Source organism: Peromyscus maniculatus, chromosome 2 (assembly GCF_049852395.1).
Source record: "Peromyscus maniculatus bairdii isolate BWxNUB_F1_BW_parent chromosome 2, HU_Pman_BW_mat_3.1, whole genome shotgun sequence".
NCBI lineage: Eukaryota > Metazoa > Chordata > Mammalia > Rodentia > Cricetidae > Peromyscus > Peromyscus maniculatus.
Genome location: NC_134853.1, coordinates 139279896 through 139305158, shown reverse-complemented (window position 1 = coordinate 139305158; position 25263 = coordinate 139279896). Strand labels below are relative to the sequence as shown.

Genomic DNA, 25263 nt, shown 5'->3' with positions numbered 1-25263 from the left:
CACCAGAAAGGGCAGTTAGAACTCAGCTGACGGTATGGGCACCAATCAGCTCTATGAGAAGCCTGTGAAGCTGTTTCCCCCCAGAGCAAGCCTACGTAACTTGAAAAGAGCCCACAGCCAATACGAGAAAGGCTGGATTTGACAATGTTAAACAGGTTCTTGTATTGTAGGACTTTTCAGAGCCTTTAATTTGACAATATGGATTGTAATTGGCCAGATGGGTAATAAAGTGCTTGTAGAAACTGCCAGACTTACTTAAACAGGGAAACCTTTACTTGTAGAACAGACTTCAGAGCTAACGTTCCATGGAACACACTGGGAAATCTGCTAGCCAACACAAAGAACACTTGTTAATGCTTGCTTCTGTACAAATGATAGGGCAGAAATGGTGTTCTAGGTCACAGAGCAGAGTCGTGGCAAATGCCTGCCCACAAATCATTCAAACCACTGGAGCCAGCACGTGCACAGAACTTCACAGTTACAAAACAATGTAACTTGCAGGCCCTCAGTTCTCCCTGGGGGGCACTCACCCCCGTTTTCCAGATGATAAGAGCACAAATGAATGAAGTTCAGACCACTCTGATCTGCGTGAGCCACTGCACTGGACCGGTCACTTGGACTACCGACTCTATCTGCTCTCCTCTGTGGTCTTCATCAAACTGTCCACGAATAAATACATTCCATTTTATAGGCGAGCAATTGTGCTCTCTAGGCAAAGCCCCTGTAAGAACTCAAGGCTGATGCCACCGCACCTGCTCTGCAGCCACCACCGTCCTATCCCAAATCCAAGCACCCTGCTAATGCCAAAGTGGGTAGGGTTGGGTGCTCTCAGAAACGCCCATGGAGCAGGGCTCTGGAAACACCAGTCTGTGAGGCCTGAGAGCTCCTTGCCAATGGCAACACATTCCCTACCACTGCAGGTATGGACCCCATGAACCACCACCACCCCTCCGAGCCAGGTGCCATTCTGCCGGGAGGAAGGAAGAACGAGAGAGAGCAAGGCTACTTTCACTCTAACAGTGAGCGCGCAATGAGCAAAGGCTGTGGGCTGACAGTCTGAAACTGATGAGGCCTCCAGCAGAAAACGTGGCCAGAGAGACCAAACACATCGAGCAGTTCCCAGAGGTGTGTGGACCCGCCGTGGGTCCCTGCCAAGAGGAAAGGATCAGCGCAGGACCCCGGAGGCTGCGCACCTGAGGGCGAATGGGGCTGCGCACCGCGGCGGTGTGCGGACGCGGGAACGCTCGTCACCCTAGGATGATGACAGAAGTAGCGTTGGGGAAAAGCGAGCGCAGAGCGCGTGCACCGGCGCAGAGCCCGGGCCGCTCGCACCCAAAGGATCGGGAAGCTGAGAACGTCGCGCCCACCCGCCGTGGCCGCGATCCTGCGGGGCGCTGGGCGCTCGGTGCTTACCTGCGGCCGACTGGGCTCGGCGCCTCGGGCTGGCTGCGCTGTGCTGCGCCGCGCCGGGCTAGCTGCGCTGGGCTGCGCCGGGCTGCGCGCCCGGCCTCCGGCGGCTCGGCAGCGCCCGCGCGCTCGGCTCCGCCCGGCTCGGCTCCGCCCGGCGGTGCCCTGGGCGCTCGCTGGCGGCCCACGCGGCGCGCGGGGTGGGCGCGGGGCGGGCGCGGCTCCGGGCCGCCCCGCGGCCGCTGGGAAGCTCCTTATTTGGGCAGTGATGTCAGGGGAAGTCGCAGGGGCCGGACCACCCACTTCTTTCCATTCTCTACCCAGAGTTTCCTGTTGCCAAGCCCGGGGACCCCACTGTCTGCCCGAGGCGAGCACAGCCCGGCCACCAGCTGCTCCGGGATACCCAGGCAGCCAGGGTCATGGAGTAGCCCGGCGCGGCGCGTGGCGGCCGAGGCAGGGGCTCTGCGGCTGGGGAATCCCCGGCTCCGGCGGCCGCTAGGAGGGTCTGTTAGGTTGCCTCCACTGTGACAGGCCGTGTCACTGCGGGCGCCGCCCCTCCCTCCGCGCCCGCCCTGGCTCCCGCGCTGTCATTTCCTCTCAGGCTCTCCAGAGAGGACAAGCAGGGAAGCCCCGATGACCGCTGCCAGGGGCCCTGTCGCTGGGTGCCACGCCTTGGTCTCCCAGGGCCCGGAGGGCGCCCATCGCCTTCTCTGAAGTGAGCTCTGCCAGTAGTCTTCCTCCCAAGTGCTAGCCCTATCCGGGAAGCCTGTGCAGTCCCAGGTGGGAATCAGCTTTAATGAGTGTTGGGAGCGGAGAATGGGGCCTCCCTGGGCTCTGACCGGGTGAGGGCGAGAGTCACCCTGGAGGCTTCCCAATGGTCAGACCTTATCAGAAGCTTCTGTATCCCAGGACCAGACCCGCCTCTCTTTGGTCCTCATTGGGAACATATTTGAGGCAGTGTCCCCACCCCCACCTCCGGCCCTACCAGCCAGTGCAAAAACTGTGGCCTTGAGACTTCAGCACTGTCTGCAGTCTACAGGTGTCTGTGCTGCGGCTCAGACCCCACTGGTCTTGGGTGTGGGCTGCCCGGACTTGGCTGACTCCAGGCTTAGCTCGTCTGGCCCGGAACAGCCTCAGGAAGAGGTTATGAGGACTAGGAGCAGCCAGACTATAAAGAGGCCACACTGTCTGGATCATGCACATGTCTGGACTCACCACTGTCCAGCATGCTGACCAGGACTTGCTCAAAGGATCCTTAGAGGATCCAGGCCTTTCGCTGGCTCCAAATGCCATGATCTCAAATGCATCTGGGCCCAAGTCTTTGACCCTGAGCATTTGTGTGCCTTCCTGCAACAGCTCCGCCAGAGTCAGTGCTTTCCCACCAAAACCAAGTGAGAGCAAACGGATCGCTCCCAGACCACCACCCTTAACAGAGAGAGGAGGCCCAGCTCTCTAATGGGCACTCCCAGGAGCTGGAGCGGTAATGCCATGGCTGCAGGGCTTGTATGAAGGGAAGGCAGACGTGGCGGAAGTTGGTCATAGGACCTGCTCACTCTCAACTGCCTGCTTACCGCCAGCTACCAAGCGGTCTAGGAGTTCTGTGGATGCCCATTCACTTACTCTCTCCCCATCTTCCAGCAGCCCAAGCTCAGCTGTAATGGGGCCATCTCCTTCCTTCCTTTAGGAAAGGTGATGTGCTCTGATGTGCATGCAGCTCCCCCCACAACTGCTGCATGCACGCATGCACATGCTTGCACACACACACACACACACACACACACACACACACACACACCACGCATCCCAGCCTCAGCTAGTTCCCACTGTGAACCAGATCTCACTCCTTGGGGCCTTTGCACAACTTCTATCCTGCTGCTGTCAAGCCCACTTCATTCGGATCCTTCCCTGGGGCAGGTGTTACAGGACAGATCCCTGACCCACCCCACCCCTGCCCTGTTCTCACTGTCCTGGTAGAAGTAAGTTTAGGCAGAGAAGTGAACAATTGCTCCTGGCCCAGGCTGAGTGACACCCTCTCTTTTGAGAGGTGGCTCTGCCCTACCTCTGCCAAGGGCCCTCACGCTGCCACAGGTAACTCAGTGGCTCCTGCTTCTACAGATACACCTGCATCTGTTACCCCAACTGCGGTCAGCTGTGATGGATCCCCCCTGAAGCTCTCCATCTTGATCAGTCTGTCCTCCTAAGTCTGAGTTTACTGATATTGTCAAGTAAATGAAGGATCCTTGTGTGTGTGTGTGTGTGTGTGTGTGTGTGTGTACTGATTACAGAAAGAACAGAACAGTTGCACACACACAGAATCATCACAGAGGTTCTGGTTCTGGCTCTGCATCTGCACTGGAAGGCAGGGAGGGGTGGGGGGGGGCCAACAGGGCCACACTGGATGCTTGGGAGACAAAGCCACACTGCTGTGGAGCGGCTGCCCTGAGGTTCTTGCCAGACGCTCCTTGGTGCTGCTGACCCTCCAATACCCTAGGATTTGTCTCCCTACTGCTCTCCCTTGACCAACTTCTCTGCAGCTTCTGTCAGGTGAAGACTCCTTCACAACAACTCCAAAGTGAAGAGTCCTGAACTGCACATGCTGAGCAGGGAGGGAAGAGATGAAGGAGCTTGTCTTCAACAGACAACTATGGTTATACTTGATCCCTTGACCCTCTGAGCTACACAGGTCCTTGCAGCAGTAGCCAGGATGGTCATCCAGGGAGCCCTCTCCTGCTCCTCCCACAGCCAATGCTACTTGACACTCAGTCCTATCCCAGGCATCGTTTCTCACTGGAGACCAGAGGTCTTTAGGACTCTGGCCTCCATGCTCAGGGTCATAGTCTGATGACAGGTGGCCTTGACACAAGGGGCCTTCGTCTGCCTCTTGTCTGTGATTTGCCCGCCCCCAAACCCTAGGGGCTGTACAGAACACGCACGACTCAGTAAGCAGGTGCTGCCAGGTGCCGTTTCCTTACTCTAGGTCCAGCCCCTGCCTACAGCAGTGCCAGGTCTTGAGAAAGTCCCAGTGCTTGCCCCCAGGGGCCTTCCCACATTCTTTCATTCCTGAGATGTGAATCAGGTGCTTTGCTGGGAACATGTGACACACATGCTGGTGTCCAGACAGCTCCATCCCAGGATGGAGACTGATAGGCAAACAGATACCCCAGATTCCCTTTCGAGATGCCCCTGCTTGCCAAGCTGAAAGTGAGGAAAAGGAAGATAAACACAATGGGAAGGGGGCCACATTCCTTCTAGGGCTACAATTCAAGAAGATGGCAGTCCAGGTGTTCCCGGCTAGAATGTCAAATGCTCGTTTCCATGGAAATCACACACACACACACACACACACACACACACACACACACGCACACACCTGCTCCAAAGTCAGCATCACAACACGGAGACTTGAGAGGCCTGGAGCCCAGGCCGGGGCTGGCATCTGAGATGCCATCTAGAATGCCATCTCCATGTGTAGTGTCCTTTGCAGCTCCTAACAACCAAATAGGCAGGCTTTGGGAATACTTTGTGGTTCCTAAGGAGTGGGGCCTGCCACAGAATTCTAGGGAACACTTTCAAGGTAGAGGTGAGCAGCTGCTCTGAGGGCCCCTGACTTATTTTTATTTAGGTCTTATGTCTACCCCACCTCCCTTCCCCTATGGCTATCATTTTCAAGACTCAGATGCTCTGTGTTATTTTTCTACTCGTGGTGCGTGTGTGTGTGTGTGTGTGTGTGTGTGTGTGTGTGTGTGTGTGTGTGTGTGTGTGTATGTATTTCTCTCCTCTCTCCTGGGGAAAGAGCTAGAGGTCTCAACACGTCTTAAGGTCCCTTTAGATTCACTTCCAGCCTTTCCCCTGACAGAGCACTGTGTATCAGCTCCCTGGATCAGTCCTTAATCTGTAGCTGTGGATGACAGCACAGGCCTCAAGGCCATGTGGACCTGGGTTCCTGGGGATGTCACTGATCTTGATTACCTCATCCTGAAAGGCTTTTGTGACATGTTAACAAGACCGTGGGTTGGGTCTTTGAAAGAAAGTACCCAGTAGTATCTAGGAGGGGGCTAAGTAAACAGTGTTAATCACTGCTTGTTCCCACACTGGGATCTAGAATCCACACACACACCCCCCATCGTGCTTCTATTTATGAATAGGGGTCTATCATGGCAAATTGGAAACCAGGATCTCTTGTCCATCTTTGCCGCCCTACTTCAGGCCACCAAGCACAGTAGGTCCCTCCTCAGCACTCCACCCAGTCTGTTCTTTCTTCTTCCCTTTTCTGAGGCTGAGTCTCTAGGTAGCCCTGGCTGTCCTGGAACTTGCCTATGTAGACCAAGTTGGCTTCAAACTGATAGAGATCCCCCTGTTTCTGCCTCTGCCTCCCAAGTGTGAGTAAAGGGGAATAAGTCCACCATAGCAAGTCCAGCTAGCTCTTCCAAATCCCTCTGAACATGGGGGGCACTCTCAGACAAAATCAAGTGAGACCTTGTCTAGCTAAAACACCCTATCTCCTAGTGCCTTCAATAACTGAACCCTTGCCTGTCTAAGCCACCCTATCTTGGTACAATCCTCGTCCATGCTACCCTTTTACCTCATAGAACCCTTTATATTTCTGAGTCTGCTGAATGCACTTTGCATGTGCAGCCCTTGTATTGGCTCCCCACCTACGTCTGCAGAGTTGGCTACTTAGCATCAAGGGATCCCCAGTCCTCCTGGCGGCCCTGGCTGTGTCCAGCACAGTGCTGGCCTGTTCCTCCTCTGTGGTCTTTTCTTCATGGACTAGATGCCACATTAGATCCTGTACATCTCTACCCACGTGCATCTCAGCTCCAGGAACATCACAGACATGCAGAGACTGCTGGCTGTCACACTGTGCCCCTGCAGCCGTCCTGTCCAGCAAACAACCACCACAAGAGGCCATTTAGCCTCCACCCCGTGATTTTCCCAAATGACAGAAGGATCATTTCCATTTTTGGCTGACACTTGGGCCCAGCCTTAGCTCTGGCTTCTCACCCATATTTCTGAAGGGGACTCCCACAGGGCTCACCCTCCCTACCATGGGGCCCCAGGTGGGGAAGGCAGGGCCTTTGCTTCCAGGAAATCAGATTAGTCAAGCCACACTCCCCTGGCAGCTCTGAGAACAGGCTTTCCCCAGCCAAGGGACTGGCTGGATCGTCAATGACAAATGTTCCTCTACCCATGGCCTCCTGCTCAGCAGCAGATTGGGACCTGGATTCACTCAGACTCGGGCACAGGTCCTACTCCGACCCTTACCACTCACTACGTGGTTCCCAAGACTGAGCTTAGTTTCTTCAGATATAAAATGACATCTTGGGACATGGTTCCTAGGACTAGGTGAGAGCTAATGGAATCTAAGGTCAAAATGTATCTTAAGTACCAAGAATTGAAGATTGCATGTAAAACATGCTCATCAAAGGAAGTCCCCCCCCCTCCCCTCCAGCTCCGGAGACACTGATGACCAGGACTCTGTCTTTATGGCTCATAGTTAGGGAAGGGAGAGTATGAGGATTATAGCACACAAAGAAATACTCACACAAGGTAAACTGTAACAGGTGTGGGGGGTCTGCGAGAAGCAAAAAGAAGGGAGTAGTGCTTGGGTGACCTTCATCCCACTGTGATAGACATGGCTTCTGTGACCGGCTTAAGGGTCAGGGGTACACAGGAACCAAGCCCAAGGAGAGACAAATCCTGCTCCCCTGACGGGTACCAGCCAGTTATAGAAAGGCCTTGTACTACGGAAAATAACTCTGACAACAGAAGGAAGAGAAGGAGAGAGGAGAATGGAGGGGGTGGGGTTGGTTCCCAGGCTACTTTCAGGAGTCCCGTCCAATAACAACAACAAAGGGCTGTATGTGTTCGGCTCCACCCTACTGAAACCTTTGTGCTCTTGAGACAGGAGGGATATCTCCAGTCTTCCATCCTTCAGCCTCAGGGTCTTCCCAGAGGAGAGCCGTCCTTCTCTAAGAAAGGCCTGGAACAGGCGAGACAGCTCACAGGACTCTAAACACCATGGGACGTTTTCTAACACGGCTTTGTGTGTGCTCCTTCTTCCCCTTGGACTGCTCTTCCTTGTGTTCCTGTCCCCCTGCACCCTCCCTTGCCGCCGCTCTATCAACCCGACTTGACATTTAGGGAACACAAACCACTCTCCTTTGTGCGCTCTGTTTTCTTCTGTTTTTGAAGCTTCCTCCTTCAAAATACTGCTTCCACTAAAGTATTTCTGCCTAAGGCCCTCACTGGATTGTGTGAGTTCCAAGGGGCGATGCTTAGTGCCTAGTGGATGCTCAATACATAAGGAGCCTGGAAGGTTCTCTTCTGGTACTTCTTCCCATGGCAGAATGGGAAATAGTGGCAGATGCTGCCACTAGGCCTCCATCAGTCCCCAGGGACTCCTGCCGCGCCGCCCCCCCCCAACACACACACAATAAGCTACTATGCATGAAAACAAACTCCCAGAGCAAGCTTCCCCCACCTAGCTGGTAATTTCCTGCAACTAGGTTCTCAGGTATCGACCCCCTTGAATTCTGATCAGAAGGATGAGGTTCCCACAGGCACCCTGGCACACCTGACTGCATGTCTGTGAGAAAGGGTTGAGATCTTAGGAGGGAAGGTAGCATGTGAGCAAAGGTGTAAAGATAAGATGGACGTTAACAGGGCTTAGGGTGGGAGTGCACAAATATACCATGTCTTGTCTCTCGTGAAGAAAATGTATCTATCTATTTATGTTACATATACATATAAACATGAAAACGGAAGGGGGCTTTTTGTGAGGAGGAAAGAGACTACTGGAGGGGGCAGGAGGACCAAAAGAGGTGATGAGCAAGTGCGCTTTAAGTATGATGGGATTTATGTATGAAATGCTATGGTTATACACTAAAGGTTTCATACTTAAAAGTGCAGTGAGGGCAGAGAAGAGGGAGGGAGGGTTAATTTTGTGCTAGTTAGCTGGCACTGGATTGTGGTGACCAAGCTCTGGATGTCCCTGTAAGGGACACACCCTGGGTGAAATTAATCTGTGACTCAGTAGACTGAGTCAAGCATATGTCCCCGAAGTGAGTGAGTAGCATCCAGCCAACTAGGACACATGTGGGACACAGAGGCTGAGGAAGATGTGACCCTCTGGCTGGCCTGTGGAGCTGGGAGCTGGTCTTCCCAGGCTTTGGGCTCAGGAAGAAATACTGGTTCTTCTCTTGGCTTTCAGATAGAAACTGACCCCAGCAAATCTTGGGACTCATTGGCCTCCATAACCATGAGAACCAGTTCCTTACAACACACACACACACACACACACACACACACACACACACACACACACACACACACACACACACACACACACATTTCTCTAGAGATCACTGCTCAGGCAGATGCTGAGGACTCAATTCTCCTACTGTTCCCTGCAGGTGAGTGAGCATTTCCAACCTCCTGATGTTCAGAAATGGCCCCATTCACCTGGCAGTGCATCTCTGGCAAAGAAACACATGCAGCAAGCCTTCAATATGGTGCTAAAGGAACCAGCACACACCTCAAACTTATTTGGACAACCTTTCATAGATTTGGGCACAATCACACCCATACCCTCATACCATCCTCAAGGCCCTGGTTTCCAGATGATCCACAGAGGCCCACAGGTGACTTGGGGATAGCCCCAGCAGATGGACCTGTCTCAAAGGCATGCCCTCTTCAGGGGCCATGATTAGGATTTAGTAAAGACAAGCACATGCCCTGTGCTTGGATGCTGCTGCCTCCCCTGAATACATGTATTCCGTAGCAATGCTTAGCCGATACAGGCCAAGCCCTGTTCTAGTGAACATCAGAGGGGACATGGACAAAAGCCTGCCTCCACAGAGCTTCTACTTCACAGGAAATGCAGATAGAAATCAAGAGACAGAACAAACATAGTCCAGTAAACACGGCAGCAGAGCTGTGTGCTGTGGCAGAGGAAAAAGAGAACAGTGACCAGGAGGAACATGTGGGGCATGGGGCACACACTTAAGAACGGTTAGCATAAGCCCCCCAGAGCAGATGATGTTGGAGGCCTGACCTGGAATCATGTGGTACAGGGAAGGCCTTCATCGACAGAAGGAATTGTAGGTGCAAGAGCCCTGAGGCTCAATATGTCAGATACTTTAGACAGGGTCTTGTGGGCCACTGTGAGAACTGCAGGTTTGGAAGAAATAAATGAGGTTCCTAAACCAGGTTCCCCTCACCCCAGTTTTAAGGGTGTCGTGTATCCCAGGCTAACTAAGGGTGTTCTTGAACTCCTGATCCTTCCGTCTCCACCTTCCCAGCAAGAGATTGCAGGCATGCAGCGCCATGCCTAGTTCCCCAAAGTAGGTTTCAAAGAAATCCACCGATGCCCAAGAACACAGCCTAGCTAGGGCAGGCTGTGAGAGTCAAGGGGCGGGCACCTGAGGAGCCAGAGAGCTGACTACTGAATAAAGGTCTTGGAGCACAGATATGAGGAGCTGAGTTCAGATCCGTGAACACCCAGGAAATCAGGGGCAGTAGTTCGAGTTTGTGGCTTCAGTGCTCCGATGGTGAGATGGGAGGTAGAAATGGGAGAGTCCCCGGGACTCATAGGCTGCAACAAAGAGAGCCTTTGTCAAGCAAGATGGAGAGCAAGGACTGGAACCCCAGGTTGTCCTCTGGCTTCCACATGTGTCATAAACACACACACACACACACACACAGAGAGAGAGAGAGAGAGAGAGAGAGAGAGAGAGAGAGAGAGAGAGAGAGAGAGAGAGAGACTCCACGACAAGATAGTATGGGACTATTTGTTTAAACTCCTAAGGAAGCTTTCTTTCAAAGCTAAAAGTCAGAGAGGAGCCCCCTTGAGGCCTGAGGCAGTTCCCCCTGGGAAGGGAATCTGAGTCCACAGGTCAAGGCCAGAAAAGCACCACAAGGAGTCTGCAGACTGCTGGCTCTGCTCGCCGTCACTGTTGCTGCTCAGCCTCAACAGGATGCAGGGGCTCCACGTCTTCTCTGCTATATACTGACAGCTGCGAGGAGCAGATCCGCTCCGAAGCCTCCACGAAGCCGCAGTCAGCAGCCTAATTTTAGATTGAGCATCTGCTCTTCCGTCCCAGAGGCCGCTCTGTCTGGGATTTGCTCCTTCTGGAACTGGCAGAGACACAAATCCCGTTCTGTGGATACAGACACTGGTGGTGTCCAGATCAGAGCTGGCCCGCAGGCCCCTGCAGTGGGGAATCCCAGAAGCCACGCCGTCTCTGGACATTCCACCTCTCTCTCATCTTACACCAATGGCCAGAGTCTTATGGGCACGATCTTCAAATTCCACCCTGACTTCTCAGAAAGCTGGCAGGTCACGTGGGGACCTGCCTCAAACAGAGCAAAGGCTCCCCGGACAGCAGTGATATCTATCTGAATCCACACTGCCAGCTCCCAGAACAGGACCTGAAACATGCTTCCCTGACATGCACAGTTCAGTAAGACACAAACTGGGGAAGTGGAAGGAAAGGCCAATGTCTACTGATTTTCTCAGAGGAAGGGACCCGAGGTTGGGTTTTGAAGATGGGTGGGTATCTATCAGGCAGGTGGGTATCTATTAGGTATGTGAGTGTCTATCAGGTTGGTGGTTGTCTATCATGTAGGTTAGTGTCTATCAGGTAGGTGGGTGTCTATCAGGTTGGTGGGTGTCTATCAGGTAGGTGGGTGTCTATCAGGTAGGTGGGTATCTATCATGTAGGTTAGTGTCTGTCAGGTTGGTGGGTGTCTATCAGGTAGGTAGGTATCTATCAGGTAGATGGGTGTCTATCAGGTAGGTAGGTGTCTATCAAGTTGGTGGGTATCTTATCAGGTAGGTGGGTGTCTATCAGGCAGGTGGGTATCTATTAGGTATGTATGTGTCTATCAGGTTGGTGGTTGTCTATCATGTAGGTTAGTGTCTGTCAGGTAGGTGGGTACCTATCTGGTTGGTGGGTATCTATCTGGTTGGTGGGTGTCTATCAGGTAGGTAGGTGTCTATCAGGTAGATGGGTGTCTATCAGGTAGTGGATGTCTATCAGAGGAGAAGTTGAGAGATGCCAGAGAAACAGATAAGGCTCGAGGGTACTGAATGTTGGAGACTGTCACCAAGAGAGCAGGGAGAAGAGAGAGGGAGACTGGGGAGTGGCAGGCAAAGTGCTTTTAGGTTGGGCCACAACGCTAGGCTAAAGAGTGAGCTTTGCCTAAAGGAGGGGACTCTGAGGGAAACTCAGAGTGTATGTTTTGACAGACTGTCTTCCCATTTGGACAGCCACCTTCCTCTGTGATCTGTCAGGCCCTTCCCCATCTCCTTGGTACATATCGTGGGGGAGGGGCTTCCCAGTGCAAGGGGGGGTGGGAAGCTCATTCTATGCCCCAACCCCCTCCCGAGTGCTAACACTTCCTACCTTGCATTGCCTTGTGTCCCTTGTGCTGGGGTCATCATCAGACACCTCTTGGCCCCCAGTTCCTGCAGTGGCAATGCCACCTGTTGCTCTAGGCCCAGCTTGACTACACTGAGATGCTTGCTGTCTTAGGATTCTTGAAGAATGACCCATAGCCCATCAGGCTTCCACCCGCCCTAGCATTGCCCCAGAGGCACACATGGCCCCACGTGTAGGGGAAGCCCCACTGACCACTCTAACTCACCTCAAGTCCCATCACCCTTTATGGGCAGAAGAACCGAGAGCTTAGCGTAGGGCTGTCCACAGAGCTAGGAAGGAGCCAGGACCCTGCAGGATCCTATCTGTCTATATACCCTTCTCCTACATGGCTCCTTAACTCTGTGCCCTGAGGACAAAGCCTGAGCATCTAGGGCCCAGAGTGGACTGGCCAAGGCGTCATCTGGCCTGTTGGGCGGGACAGCAGAGGCACCAGGAAGAGGAGACCCACCCAGGGGATCCTGCTTCTCTCTCCTTGAGAGGGAATGAGTTAAAAGCTTATGTAAAGAGATTTGCAAATAGATCTTACAAAACAACATTTGGATGATTTAAGTGTTAAGGAATCAGAACCATATGGATTAAATGTTATGTATGGTTTTAAAAATTAGAAGGAAATGTACTGGGAACACACATACATATAAAATATGTAAGGACGGACCACATTTTTAGCTTTGTGGACATGGAGTTATTTGAAAAATACAAGCCAGCCCTCATCTGGCTTCTCCCAGGCTAGCCCTCCAGGGACCTCTCCCTCCCTCCTCACTCAGTGGGGCTCAGTCCCCTTCCTGGGACCGACCTGGGAAAGAGACTTCTGAGAACGGTAGAAAGATGCTGTAACCACAGGACAGTTGGAGATAAACAGCTGGCTGAGGAGCAGCTGGGAGATCCCAGAGACCAGATGGGTGGTCTCAGGTGTAAGGGGACAGTGAGAGAATATGTTTCCCAGGAGGCCTTCCTCTCTTGGGTCCTTCCAAGAGAGGATAGCAGCTGTCTGCCAGGAGCAGGCGCTTTCTAGTCCAGCATTTCCCATTCACCGGTGCTTCCGACTGACTTCATTCACTTGTGCCAGTGACCCTGGGAGGAGGCGTGGACATCCACACCGTACAAGAGGGAGGGTGAAGGCCGGACTCTGCTTATCCCACAGGCAACGAGCCCCACTACAGCCTGAAGCTCCTGATCATCTGTGTTTTTCTTCGTACCATCCCTCACTAGAAGCAAATGAGACCTGAGACGAAGACTAACTCCTTTTATTCTAGGTAATTACATACACACATGTGCATGCGTGACTGGCTGGCCAGTGAGTCCTCAGGATCTGCCTGCCTCCACTTCCCACCACTCCAGTTCTGGGGGCACATCTATGCTCAGAGGCCTCCAGTTTTTCCATGGATATGGGGGATCTGAACTTGGGTCCTCATGCTTGTGTGGCTGCACTTCACTGACCAAACTTTCCCTAGCCAAGGCCAAAAAAAAAAAAAAAAAAAAAAAAATTAGTGCTGGCTCCTCACTGTTAAGGTTTATCTGACTGGGTACTGAAGACTCCCTGTGCATGAACACATAAAATCTAGTGTGAGTCTAAATTGCACAGGGCACTGGGTGGAGTGGGAGGCACATGCTGAGTCAAATCAGACCAGCAGACATGTCCTGATTGTGGTGGGGACAAGAGAGGCTGAGAACCCAAAGCCGTGGTGTGAAGGTCTCTGTGTTAGGTGTTGGGAGTGGGATCTCCTACAGCCCCACCCATCCCTGTGCCAGCTGTGGGCTTGTCCTTCTCTAGGGCAGGAAGCACGATCCTGTGAGACTGAATTCCCCACTCAGTCCCTCAGACACTAGGGCCAGTCCCTAGGTCAGCTACCTGTGATCAACCCTCCCTAGAGTAAGCAAGCTGGGCGGCTTTGTCAAGTCTGGCCTGATACCAAGAAAACTGGCATGGTACCTATGTCCTCCAGGGCCGGGCCCCATGACCAGGTCTGAGTCTGATGCTTCCTTGATGCTCATAAACTAACTGATGGATGAATAGCAAGGGGGACAGAGGAGGTGTCATTTTTTCTACTCCTTGCTCACGCCATTGTGAATGGATACCTGGGAAGGCCAATGTCCAGTGGGTTTATTCTGGGAGCTTACACTCTGTTCATGGAGACTCAGCATGTATGGCCCGTATAGAGTCCTTAGTGTGCCAGGCTTAGCCTGGCATGTTTCAAGGACACAGAATTTTCAGGGCAGGCAAATTTCGGGGTGCAGGAATGGGGACAGAAGACAACAGACACACCGGCTCACCTGCTGTGCCTCGGGGCCTCTCAGCAGGCAGCTTTACCCAGTCTCCCCCAGGCCCACCTGGTGCGGGGCATCAGGGCAGTTGCCTTTTTCTGCCCACAGCCCTTGCCCTGATCAAACATGCTGGGAAAACACTGTGGGTCTCAGTGTTCTCTGGGGTCCCCAAAACACCACAAAGCAGGAAGACAGCTGGGGGGCAGGGAAGGGGACAGCTGCCACTAGAATAGCGTGAGGATGCTCACCCTACCCCCCTGTGCTCTGCACCCCATTTTCACATAGAATTCTCACAACATTGGCATGAGAAGCCAGAAGCCCCTCTGTCTCCCAAATGTCCTTCCCTCCAAGATTTATCCCATGCCTACCCCAAGCGTAAATCCCCTCAGTGGCTTCCTTTCCTCGTCTGTTGAGACAAAGGCCAAGTTCTGGCACATACTCCCCAAGACTTGCTTCAGTGACTACCCTGACACTCTCCCCTCCTTGCCCACCACTCCAGCTGAGGCAGAAGGTTACTTTGCTTGAGGGTCTTCCCAACATGCTCTGCCTAGACATCCCTTCCTTATGAGACTGACTCTTCCCAGCCACTCCATGTCCCCTTGCCTGTCACCTCCTCAGGGAAGCCCTCCTTGACCCCAGACTACACCAGGTCCTTGCTACCCACTCTGTAGGACTTTGTCTTTTTTCTTACCTTTGGAACTCATGTTTGCTTGTGACTTTCCTGTCTGGCTGGGGTCTAAGTACCCTCACTGAAGTAGGAGCTCCATTAGGAAGGCGACACATATGCTCTGCTCACCACAGAAGCCCTGGGAGCTGCTGCCGTGGCTGCTACACCACATGAGGTTTCTTCCACCACCACCCCTTAATGTCAAGCTCAGGGGTCAGAGACCCAATCAGATTAAAATGGCATGATGGTCCCTTAGAGTCTGCTGACCTTTGGAAGGCAAGGAGAGTGTGTCACTTATATCCTGGCACAGGACGGCTTATAACACAGCCTTCAGCAGCAGCTCAGAGGAGGCCACCATGATGGGGTGGCAGGCATAAAAGTGGGGTGCAGAGGAAGACTTGGAATTCTGCAGGTGACAGTAGTCTCCCGCTCTGTCCATGCAGCCTGGTTCAGGCACAGCTACTATCACAGAGCTGGAGAACCATCAGGCCTCAGAGCCTAGGAACAACTAGGGAGCTGCCAGTACAGAGGTGACCTACCCATCCCTCCCACCCTGACAGCTCAATGCACAGGTTTTGCTTATAGACCCAAGAAGGGCCTGGGTGAGACGGGATATGGCTGGGAGACGAAGGAGAGTGGGAGCCTCCATGCTGGCCTTGGGCTTCGCAGGAATTAATTAGGAATCTCTTCTAGTTTCGATTCTGTTTTACTGTGACAAATACCCCCAACAAAAAGCAACTTCTGGAAGAAAGAGTTTATTTGGCTTACAGTCCTAGGTTATAGTCTACCATATGAGGAAGTAAAGACAGGAATTCAAAGAATCACACCCATAGTCAAGAGCAGAGAGGGAATAAATGCACGAACCCTGACCTGCTTGCTCTCAGCTAGCTTTCTCCTTTCTTACATTGCCCAGAACCCCCTGCCTAGGGAATGGCACCACCCACATTAGGCTGGGTCTTCCTTCCAATTCACAATTAAGGCAATCAGCCACAAACATACCAATCTCATCTGATAATTCCTCGTTAAGATTGTCTTCCCAGGTCATTCTAGGTCAGCAGTTCTCAACCTGAGGGTCACAACCCCTTTGGGGGTGGAATGACCCTTTCACAGGGGTCACATATCAGGCATCCTGCATATCAGATATTTACATTGTGATTCATAACAGTAGCAAAATTACAGTTATGAAGTAGCAATGAAATAATGTTATGGTTTGGAGTCACCACAGCATGAGGAACTGTATCGAAGGGCCACAGCATTAGGAAAGTTGAGAACCAGTTTTAGGTTGCATCAAGCTGACAGTTAAAACTAGCCAGTGCAGAAAGCATGTCAGCAGGTCAGCATCTCATCGTGCTCTGAGCCAGCCATAGTTTCCTTATCTGTCAGAAGGAAGGGGTGAGTCGATACAGACGGGGTGTTCTACATCCTCACGCCACACTTCACCCACTCAGCGCTGTCCTCCAGCCCCGGGTGGCAGATGGCCCCACATTACCCCTGTCCAGCCCTCTCATTTTCTTCTAGCCAGGACAATAGGAAACCCACCCTCTTACTCCAGTAGCCCCCCCACCCCTGCCCCAGTGCCAAGCAGGCTGCTTCACCACCGCCCATTGGGACAATGCCAGCAGCTCTCAGGGCAGGGTTGGGGGAGTACTTCTCACTCTTAAAAGCCAAAGGTGAAGGTACCTTTTCAATCTGGAGCTCCAGGCGGACACACACACACACACACACACACACACACACACACATACACACACACACGGCCACACACACACATGGCTTATCCCTGTCCCCATGCCATGGTTGTGATGTCTTGGTCTATCTCTGTTCTTACACCCATGGCTGTGCTGTATGGAGGATGAAACACAGGGCAGTAGATGAAGGGATGGTTAAAGGAAAAAAATGAAGCTGAAGTAAGATCGTAAAGGAAACAGGATCTTACTGCCAGGTCCGCTCCTGGACCTAGCTGTTCCTGAAATCCAGGACTTAGCCACACCAATAGAATGAGTCAATCTCTCTCCCCCATCCCTACAATATTTCCTCTTAGTCTCTGGGATGTCAGAAGAAATGAAAGTGAGCATGCATTGAGAAAGGGACCTAACCTGCCTCATACCTATCATCCCCCAATCCTCTAAACAAGCTGATGTGGTCACAAATGGAATGGTGTAAGGGAAGACAGGCCCACAACAGGGTATCTAAAACCTGGCCTGGAATCCTGATTCTGCTGCACACAGGCCAGGCTGTGTGATGCTGAGTTCATTTCTTAACCTCTCTGGGCATGTCTTCCCATCTCTATACAGTGGAATAACGATGTCTACTTCAAAGGCTGCTGTGTGGGATGATGACATAAAACTCGTGAAAAACTTGAATTTGACCCCAAGCCTCTGTCTGCTGGCCTGTAGGCTGTACAGGGCAAGGCGAGACAGAGCAGAGCATAGTCCTCTTGGCCAGCATTCTGAGAGGTTGATGGTTTGCATTGCCTTTTAAAGAGTAAGTTTGAGAGCAGCTGTGCTGAGTAAATATTTTGGTTCCATCTCCTGGTGATGCTGCAGTGGGGAGATTTCAATGGAGGGTGGCTGGTGAAGAGACTTTCCTTTGCTGTTTACTCTTGGCGATCCCTACAGTTCCTGGCAGGCAGCTGTGTCTGCTGCACTCTTGGGCCTCTGGGACCCGGATGCTTGGCTCTAGAGAGGCGGCTGGCTACAGTGCATTAGGCAGCTGGGGCTGCCTGCCTCCAACTCAGTCTACTCTCCTTAACCAGTCACAGCCAGTGCTGGGGATCCTTTGAGAGCCTTTCCCTCACCCTCTCAGGGACACTGACCCTGGGCCCTGAAGACCGCTGCTAGGAACTCTTGCAGGCCTCCAGAAGTAGCTTTGTCCCTCTGTCTTTCCAGGCAGGCCTCCTGAAATCCTCCTCCGGGAACCATAGCTACTGCAGCAGACACTGTGGGGCTTGAGCAGGACCTCTCCCTCCCACCCACCCTTCACCCCAGCAGCCTCTAGAGAAATCCCATCCCCACTGTCCAGGGTGCACACAGCCTGTTGGTTACAGTGGTGATGATGCCTGTCATTCTTCCAGCTTTGAGCCAGGATCCTAGGGCTACCAAGACCCTGCAGGCCCAGCAAGATATCTGGTGAGAGTGTGGCAAGTTCTCCAGCCTAGAGACGTGGTCTCAAACAGACAAGTCCACTTCCCAGCATGCATATCCCAGAAATGCCCACCTTCCCCACCTCCTAGGGAGAGAAGGCTGCATAGGAAGAGCATCTGTGCGGTATGGCAGAGACAAAGCAAAAGGGGATGGGAAGTTGACACACCCCTGGCAGGTGCTTAGATGCTGTGGCATGGGACCCATGGCTCAGGCGGTGAGGCTCCATGACAGTCTCAAGGAAGCAAGCTAAGAGCAGCTCACGGCAAGGCTGAGAACTTGTGACACTGGAGACGCTCCAGTGCAGACGGGGGCGAGGGGCAATGGCTTTCCCTCACTTTGTTCTTACCTTCCCAAAGCCACCTCCTAATTCTTTTTGATACACATCCAATATTTCGGTGGGTCTTCCTGTTTCCGTGATGAAGCCTTCTGGTGCTTGTTTTGTGAATGAGCGAGCTCAAGCTTCCAGAGGCCAAAGGGTCACAGGGAGGGGAAGGCAGAGCCTGTGCTTGAACTCATTTGCCAGAACCCAGGTCTGGTACTCCCCAAGCCACAGCTGCCCCTAAGCACAGAAAAGACAGATTTCATCTCCACAGCTGGGGAAGGGTGCTCACTGTCTTTCTTGCTGTGGAGGTCCTTTCTGCCCTTCCCAGTGGCCCAGAGGCCAGCTGCATGTTTTGGGGAAGGGTCCAGGGCTGGGAAGGTCAGCCTTGGAATTGTGGAGAGCTATTCATCTGCAAGGCAACAGTATCCAGCTGTGGCTCTGTGGGCCTTTCTCAGGTCAGGGGAACCTCTCCTTCCTTTCAACTCTGCTCAGCTCTAGGCTCTCTCAGCTTAGTGTCTGAAGGCTTACCTTCATCCACTCCCAAGTGGATTCTGCCGGGTCCTGGGAGGAGGTGGGGAACTGAGTTTCGCTTGGACCAGACCTAATTTTATCACCCAAGCCACATGTTCCATAGATGCCCTGGGCTGGCCTCTTATCATTTGCTTCAGCTTCCCAGTGGCCTCGGGACCCAGAGCATCCGCCTGGGCACCTGACTTGGACACTGTGCCCTAAGGAGAAAGGCCAGTGGAGCTCTCTCTGCTAAGGTGTAACCACATAGTTGGGCCCCAGGGACTGTTTCATGTCTGCATCCTGCCTGGAGGATGACGTGAGCCAGGACTGCCAAGTCCCTTCTAATTCACACTGGTCCCTATGACAGTCACACAGGCCACGGCAGCTGCAGATAGGACCCAGTCATTTCTCAAACCAGGCCTGAGCCAGAGACACTCTTCTCCATCAAGCTGACGAGGTGTCCAGGCTCTGTCACCACTGAGCACATGGATGACAAAGGGGTCCCTCTGGTTTTGACCACAGACTCGGATCATCCCCTCTTTTCCAAACTCTACCTTCAGAGGGGCGCTGTGAGGGCTGCAGCAGTGGGAAGGACAGGCTGGGAGCTGTGCTGAGGATGTGACCAACAGTGCCAGCAGAGCCAGGGAGGTTATCTTAGCCCTACTCAGCCTGCTTAACCCCGGGGAACACTCCATACTCCAACCTGCTGACCCTGAGCTGACCCATGGCTGGCTTGGTACCTTCTAAAAGCAGGGTGGTATGGAAGGCACAGAAACTGCCCTGTGGCCCGAGTTCTCGTGCTGGTCAACCCCTGCTGTCCCCTGCTACACAGAGGTATCAGTCAGTAGGCATAAAGGTTCTGTTATGCAGATGAGTCAACACCAGAAGTCTGTTCTACAGCACTCTAAGAGGGTCAGTCTCAAGCATGCTTACTATTGTGAAATCAAAAGAAGAAAAACAAAACAAAACAAAACAAAAGCTCAACAATGCATGGAGTACAAATTGAAAACAAAACAAAACAAAAAACCAAACAAGGCCCTTGTGGAAGCTTGTTGTCATTTTGGAAATAATCCCGGCTTCCAATTACAAAGTAGTTACCACAATGCCCAGTCTGGGCTGAGCGTTTTGAGTCTACTCATTCCTCACAAAAGTCATCCTTGGAGAGATGACAGACACCACTCCCACTTCACAGACAAGGAAACTGAGGCTCAAGGTATGTTTTACTCCAAAGGCTTTATCATTCCCAAAGAGCAACAACTAGACTGTATGCCAATGGACTTTAGGAGATATTTCTTACGGGTCCAGGAGTGACTCACTGAACTAAAATGAGTCTCTCTCTCTCTCTCTCTCTCTCTCTCTCTCTCTCTCTCTCTCTCTCTCTCTCTCTCCCTCCCTCCCTCTCTCTCTCCCTCCCTCTCTCCCTCCCTCTCCACATGTGTATGGGGTACACTCACCTGTGCATGCTAACATTAAGGCTTGAGATCAAGATCAGCTGTTTTCCTCTATCATTCTCACCTTATTTTGGGAGACTCAGTCCCAGAACCCAGAGCGCACTGTTTCTGCTAGCCTGGCTAGTCATCTAGCTTTTGGGATCTGCCTGTCCTCGTTCTCCTAACCCCCAGCACTGGGGTACAGATGGGTACTGCTGTACCTGGCTTTTATCTGGGATCCAAGCTTAGGTCCTCATGATGTTGCAGTGAGCTCTCTACCTACAGAGCCATCTCCTCAACACCAACATGTGTTTTAAGAACTGCAAGATGTGCTCTCTGCCTGCATGAGCTACGGTGTTCAGCAGCTGCTCGCTGAGATCAGGCCTTCTGCCCCATGAGCAGTGCATAGCAAGAGAAGACAGTGTGCCCTGTCATGACGGCAGGTTATTCAGCAGACACTCTGTGGGCCAGCATGATGGTGGAAATCGCTGTCCCCTTCCTCATTTCCCCAGAGGCCATCCCAGTGGGATCAAAAGGTGCTCCTGGTGGCTATGGCTAGAGAAGGCTGCTGGGAGAGACCTTGTGTCAGGCTGTGTCTGGATCCAGCTGCCACAATCTTGCGACTGATATGTCCGTTCTTTACACACATCAATAGTCCTATCCTGGCTACTTTTCCTGGCTACCTCTAAGTCCAGGCATTTTGCATATCTGCTTCCAGCTCTCCATGGTCCTGCACAGACACACCTTCTTCTTCTGAAACCTTTTCACAAGATGTTTCCCTTGGGTTATTACATACTCTAGGAAGCCCAGACTCCACCACCAGGTCTTTAATTGGACAACTCTTTCCCAAGTCAGACGCTCCTGTTGCTCACCCCTATGGCTGGCCTTCCTCTCTCACATGCTCACTCAAGGGTCTGCAATGACCACTTCAGCTCCCTGGAATGCTGAGGCTGTATCTGTCCACGCCATGGGCCACCAGCAGCAGCAGCACACCTGCTTTGGGCTCACTATGAATTGTGCTGCCTTGAGGCTCTCAGGTTCCTGGGTGGCCCTGTGGTCCCTCTGTTGCTGGGGGTGAGTCTGTGTCCTCACTAGGTCATAAGCATTTATAAGTCTGACTCCTTTCTATGTCCCTAGCACCTGAACAGGCATGGCCCTGAGTGGGCACTGGAGGTGGAGGGTGTTGGATGGTACAGGGAATTATAAGAAGGAAGTCCCAGTCGGGCTGTTCATGAACTGACCTATTTATCAGAATTGAAACCCAGTCGGTGGCAGCATCACCTCAGTGGAAGAGTTCAGAAAGACTTGGTCCAAGCACCCCAAGACTCTCGCCCTTATCATGCTATCTAGAGCTTCAGTGACAGGCTGTGGAAGCTCACTCAGTTTACCCAGGAGTTCATGTCCATTCCTTCCAGCAAACTGAGGGAGCAGTTACCATCTTCCAGGGCCTGGGGTCAGCATGGGATGAAGCAGAGATGCACACCCAAAGCCCTGCCAAGTGAAGAGCAAGCGACGGGACAGAAACGCACACAGAGGCACCACTGAGAGCAGGATGCATTTAGGAAGACATCTTAGAAAAGTGATGTGCAACAGAGGTACTGAGGGGATTTCCTAGGGGGACTGTGTTGGAGGTGGGAGAGGAGAGGAATTGTCAGGCCAGGAGGAGAGTGATGTGCAAGGCATAGAAATATGAAACAGTACAGCCAGATGAGGAGCCACCTGAGCCAAGTGAGGCCAGCATCAGCCCAGGAGGGGACAGGAACAAGTCCATGCCTCAACTGGCTTGAGAGTCCCTGAGACCAGCGGGGCTCCAGCTTGTAGGAAAGCGCTTTAGGACTGGAACCTTTGGCTCGTATACCCTCATTCTGTCTAGTGCTATCACCCCCAGAGTGCTAGGGGGCATAGTGGGTGCCACGATCCCACTCTATCAGTCTCCCAGGCAATGGCCCACCCAGCCTTAGGACAAACGTTCACACCTCAAGGACCTTGCAGAGACCTTGTAATGTCAGGGTCGTGCCATGCAGACCACTGCAGAAATGAGTCCCCAGTGGCCTCAGAATGCAGAGTCCTCAGGGAGAGGTCTTTTCAGCAGGTTTGGAACTTGGAGTAACAGAAACGGTTTCCCATACTGGGGCGATTGCTCAGTGGTTAGAAGCGCTTGCAGAGCAAGTGTGAAGATCAGAGTTGGAATCCCTGGAGCCCAGCATAGACGCTAGACGAGCAAGACTGGATGGAGAGGAGGGGCTTCCTGAGCAAGCAGGCTACCAGGGGTCGCGGTATTGGTAACTTCTGGGTCCAACGGAAAGATCCTGCCTTTTAATCAATAAGGTGGAGAGCAATTTTGAGTAAGACCCCTAAAACACCAGCCCTGGGCCTTCACATACACAAACACACAGGTATGCATGCTAACATACATATGTGCAGCCACACACAAGTAAATATGCACACACACACACATACAAATAACACATAGATGCACATGAAAAATATATTCTCTTGGGTCTCAATGAAGGGAAGGTTTACTACCTGGCCCAAGGCTGGGTCCTTAGAGAAGGCCCTGTTGGGTATGTTTTTGCCACCGGACAGCACTTGCTCTGAGAGGCTGGCCAGGTCAAAACTAAGACCCAGGGGCAAAGGAATGAGACAGTGGAGCTGAGTTAGAAGAGGTCCAGGATTGGTAGGCAGGCCCTTGCTGGTTGTCATACCTCTGCCACCCTCCTGGTCCCACCACTCATGGTGACAGTCAGGCTCTGTACAAGAATGCTGGGTGGAGCTGGGGACCAGCTGGGTGAGTGGCTTGTTCTAAACTGTCTCCCAGAAAGCACTGTCCCTGGGAAAATCCTTTTGTATGACCTCCTAGAGATCCAGCAGCCTGACATAAGTGAAAACTGAGCTCTGGGAAGGAGAAGTGGCTGGCCTGGGGTCACGAGGTGAGGCGGGCACGGAGATGTAGAGGACCCGGGCCTCCCTGCCCTCTGCTTTACCACTCTGACTTCCTGCAGGTGACTCAGCGTGAGCCAGCACAGGAAGGAAGTGGGAGAGGGAAGCCCAGCCTGCTGGACTCCAGGTCACCGCTCAGTTAGTCCAAAGCCACCAACCACCTTGGCTATGTGGCTCTGGCTGGTGTCTGTGACCTCCCTGCCCTTCTGCCCACTTGGCCTTTCTGGGACCTCGCTGCTGTACATGCCTCCCTCCTAAGGAGCAGTCAGGAGCCAGAGTAGGTGGCACAAGACGTGATGACACCTCACACCATTCGCTGGCTATGGGAACTCTACCGATGTCCCCAGACTCTGCTTCTTTTACCTATGACATGAGGAAATGTATCTGCTTGTAGGATCGCAGCTTGTCTCGTCCCATTCCTCGCTGTGGGCTGGCTCCCCGTCTCTTTCACCCAGATAGCTGTGCTCTGCGCATCATCTGATTTCATTGTCACAACCCTGCAGAGCAGACATCATCATTCTCAGATCACTGATGGGGAGGGACTCTATGGTGCAGAGAGGTGAGAGCACACAGTGCCTGACTGGGGAAGGCAGGATTTGAACCTGAACATGACTCCAGAGCTTGAGTGATCTGCGTCTGCCTTGCCAGCTGCATGCTGGGGCAGGCAGCGCTTCTGTTCCTCTTCATGGCTTTGTGGACTCTCATCCTGGCTCTACTACGTAACAGGATGGAGGCTCTGAGCCTCACTCCACCCCATGTCCACCCCAGATCGTGGGGAAGCCATTCTTCTTCTAAGGGGAGGAAGGACGGGGCTGTGCTCTGCAGTCACATCTTACTGACTGCGTACAGGGTGTCACTGAGTCTCCAGTCGGGGACACAGGGGGACCAGGGCCCGTTAAGAGCATCTGCCTTCACCACCACAGGAAGTGCTTCAGGCCTCTTTCTGTCTGGGGCTTTCCATGTGCTGAGAGCAGGTCTGTGAGAGCAGAGAGCAGGAGGGCGGGCTGCAGACAGCTGTGTCTCTGCTTGCTAACCTGTTTCCTCTCCTTCATTATCTAGTCCGTGGAGGGAAGAGAGGAATGGCTGGCTCCCGGGACAGGGACGGATGGACATCAGTAACACGCCAGCCAGAGGGGTCAGGGGGGCAGGGGTTCTGACAGTTCACCCCGTGGGCCAAGCTGCTTCCCTCCCACACTGGCTTAGCTGCTCAGGGAGAGAGCCCCTTCCCTCTCCTCTCCAGGCCCCACCTCACCCGCAGCCCTCTGTGTACCACAATCCAGTGTTCTAGCTAGGATTCTTTGGGGAACCAGATGAGGGCCTGAAAGAGGGAGTCCACTTGAACAAGCCTGTTGGATGTCTGTTTCTCTGGCTGAGCTGTAGACTCCTCAAAGGCACAGTGTTGGAGAGACGCTTCGTTGGAGCCTCGGAGGGTAGCACGGCTCGTTTCATCTGTCCTCGCGGACAGGCTGGGCATGCATCAGGACTGAATGTAGCAGTGCGGGTCAGCGGACTCTGCTCCAGGCGAGTGCCTGGCCTGCGTATGTGGAGGCCGCAGTGAGACCTTCTGGACTGACTTCTGGGCTGTAGGTCACGTTTTCAAAGTATGAGGCTAACATTTAAGTAAATCCTTGCAGAAAGTGAGCAAGGCCTGGGTGTAGCTCAACTCCAGAGCACTTGTTTAGGTTGTGTGAGGCTGTAGGATCCCAGAAAAGGGAGGAAGTGAAGGATTGGGATCAGTCTGAAGTCTCTCTCTTTCTCTCTCTCTCTCTCTCTCTCTCTCTCTCTCTCTCTCTCTCTCTCTCTCTCTCCTCCATTATGCAGGAGACGTCACACCTGGACAGAGCTGAGAGCTGAGGGAGAGAGAGCTTGCTGTTTGCTTTTAACTATGGCAACCCCAGAACTTCCCAGGTGGCACAGAGGACCCAGGATGTGCTCCAGTCGCTGGAGACTCTACTTTGTACTCACTGGAAGCATAACTCTTACCCCGTGCAGTTGTTACAGGATCAGTGTGAAGTTGTAGCATGTAAAACCAGCGTGTGTACACAAAAGAGGCAGAGATATCCAGTCAGTGTCGGGTGCTGGTGAGACACTGTTCAGATCCTAGACACAGTCTACGGACATCAGTGTGCTAGATGGA

General features: G+C 52.9%; 1 protein-coding gene across 7 annotated transcripts in view; it reads right to left on the bottom strand.

Annotated features, from left to right (window-relative positions):
* Window positions 1–25263, bottom strand: part of Hivep3 (HIVEP zinc finger 3) — a 432983-nt gene that overhangs the window by 110117 nt on the left and 297603 nt on the right. The window contains exon 1 of one of the 7 annotated variants that reach the window (XM_042271806.2): window positions 1414–1541. The exons of the other annotated variants lie outside the window; for them this stretch is intronic. The gene's annotated coding sequence lies outside the window, so the exon portion shown is untranslated. Of the gene's footprint in view, window positions 1–1413; window positions 1542–25263 lie in introns of those variants that run through there. 7 annotated transcript variants of the gene reach the window in all.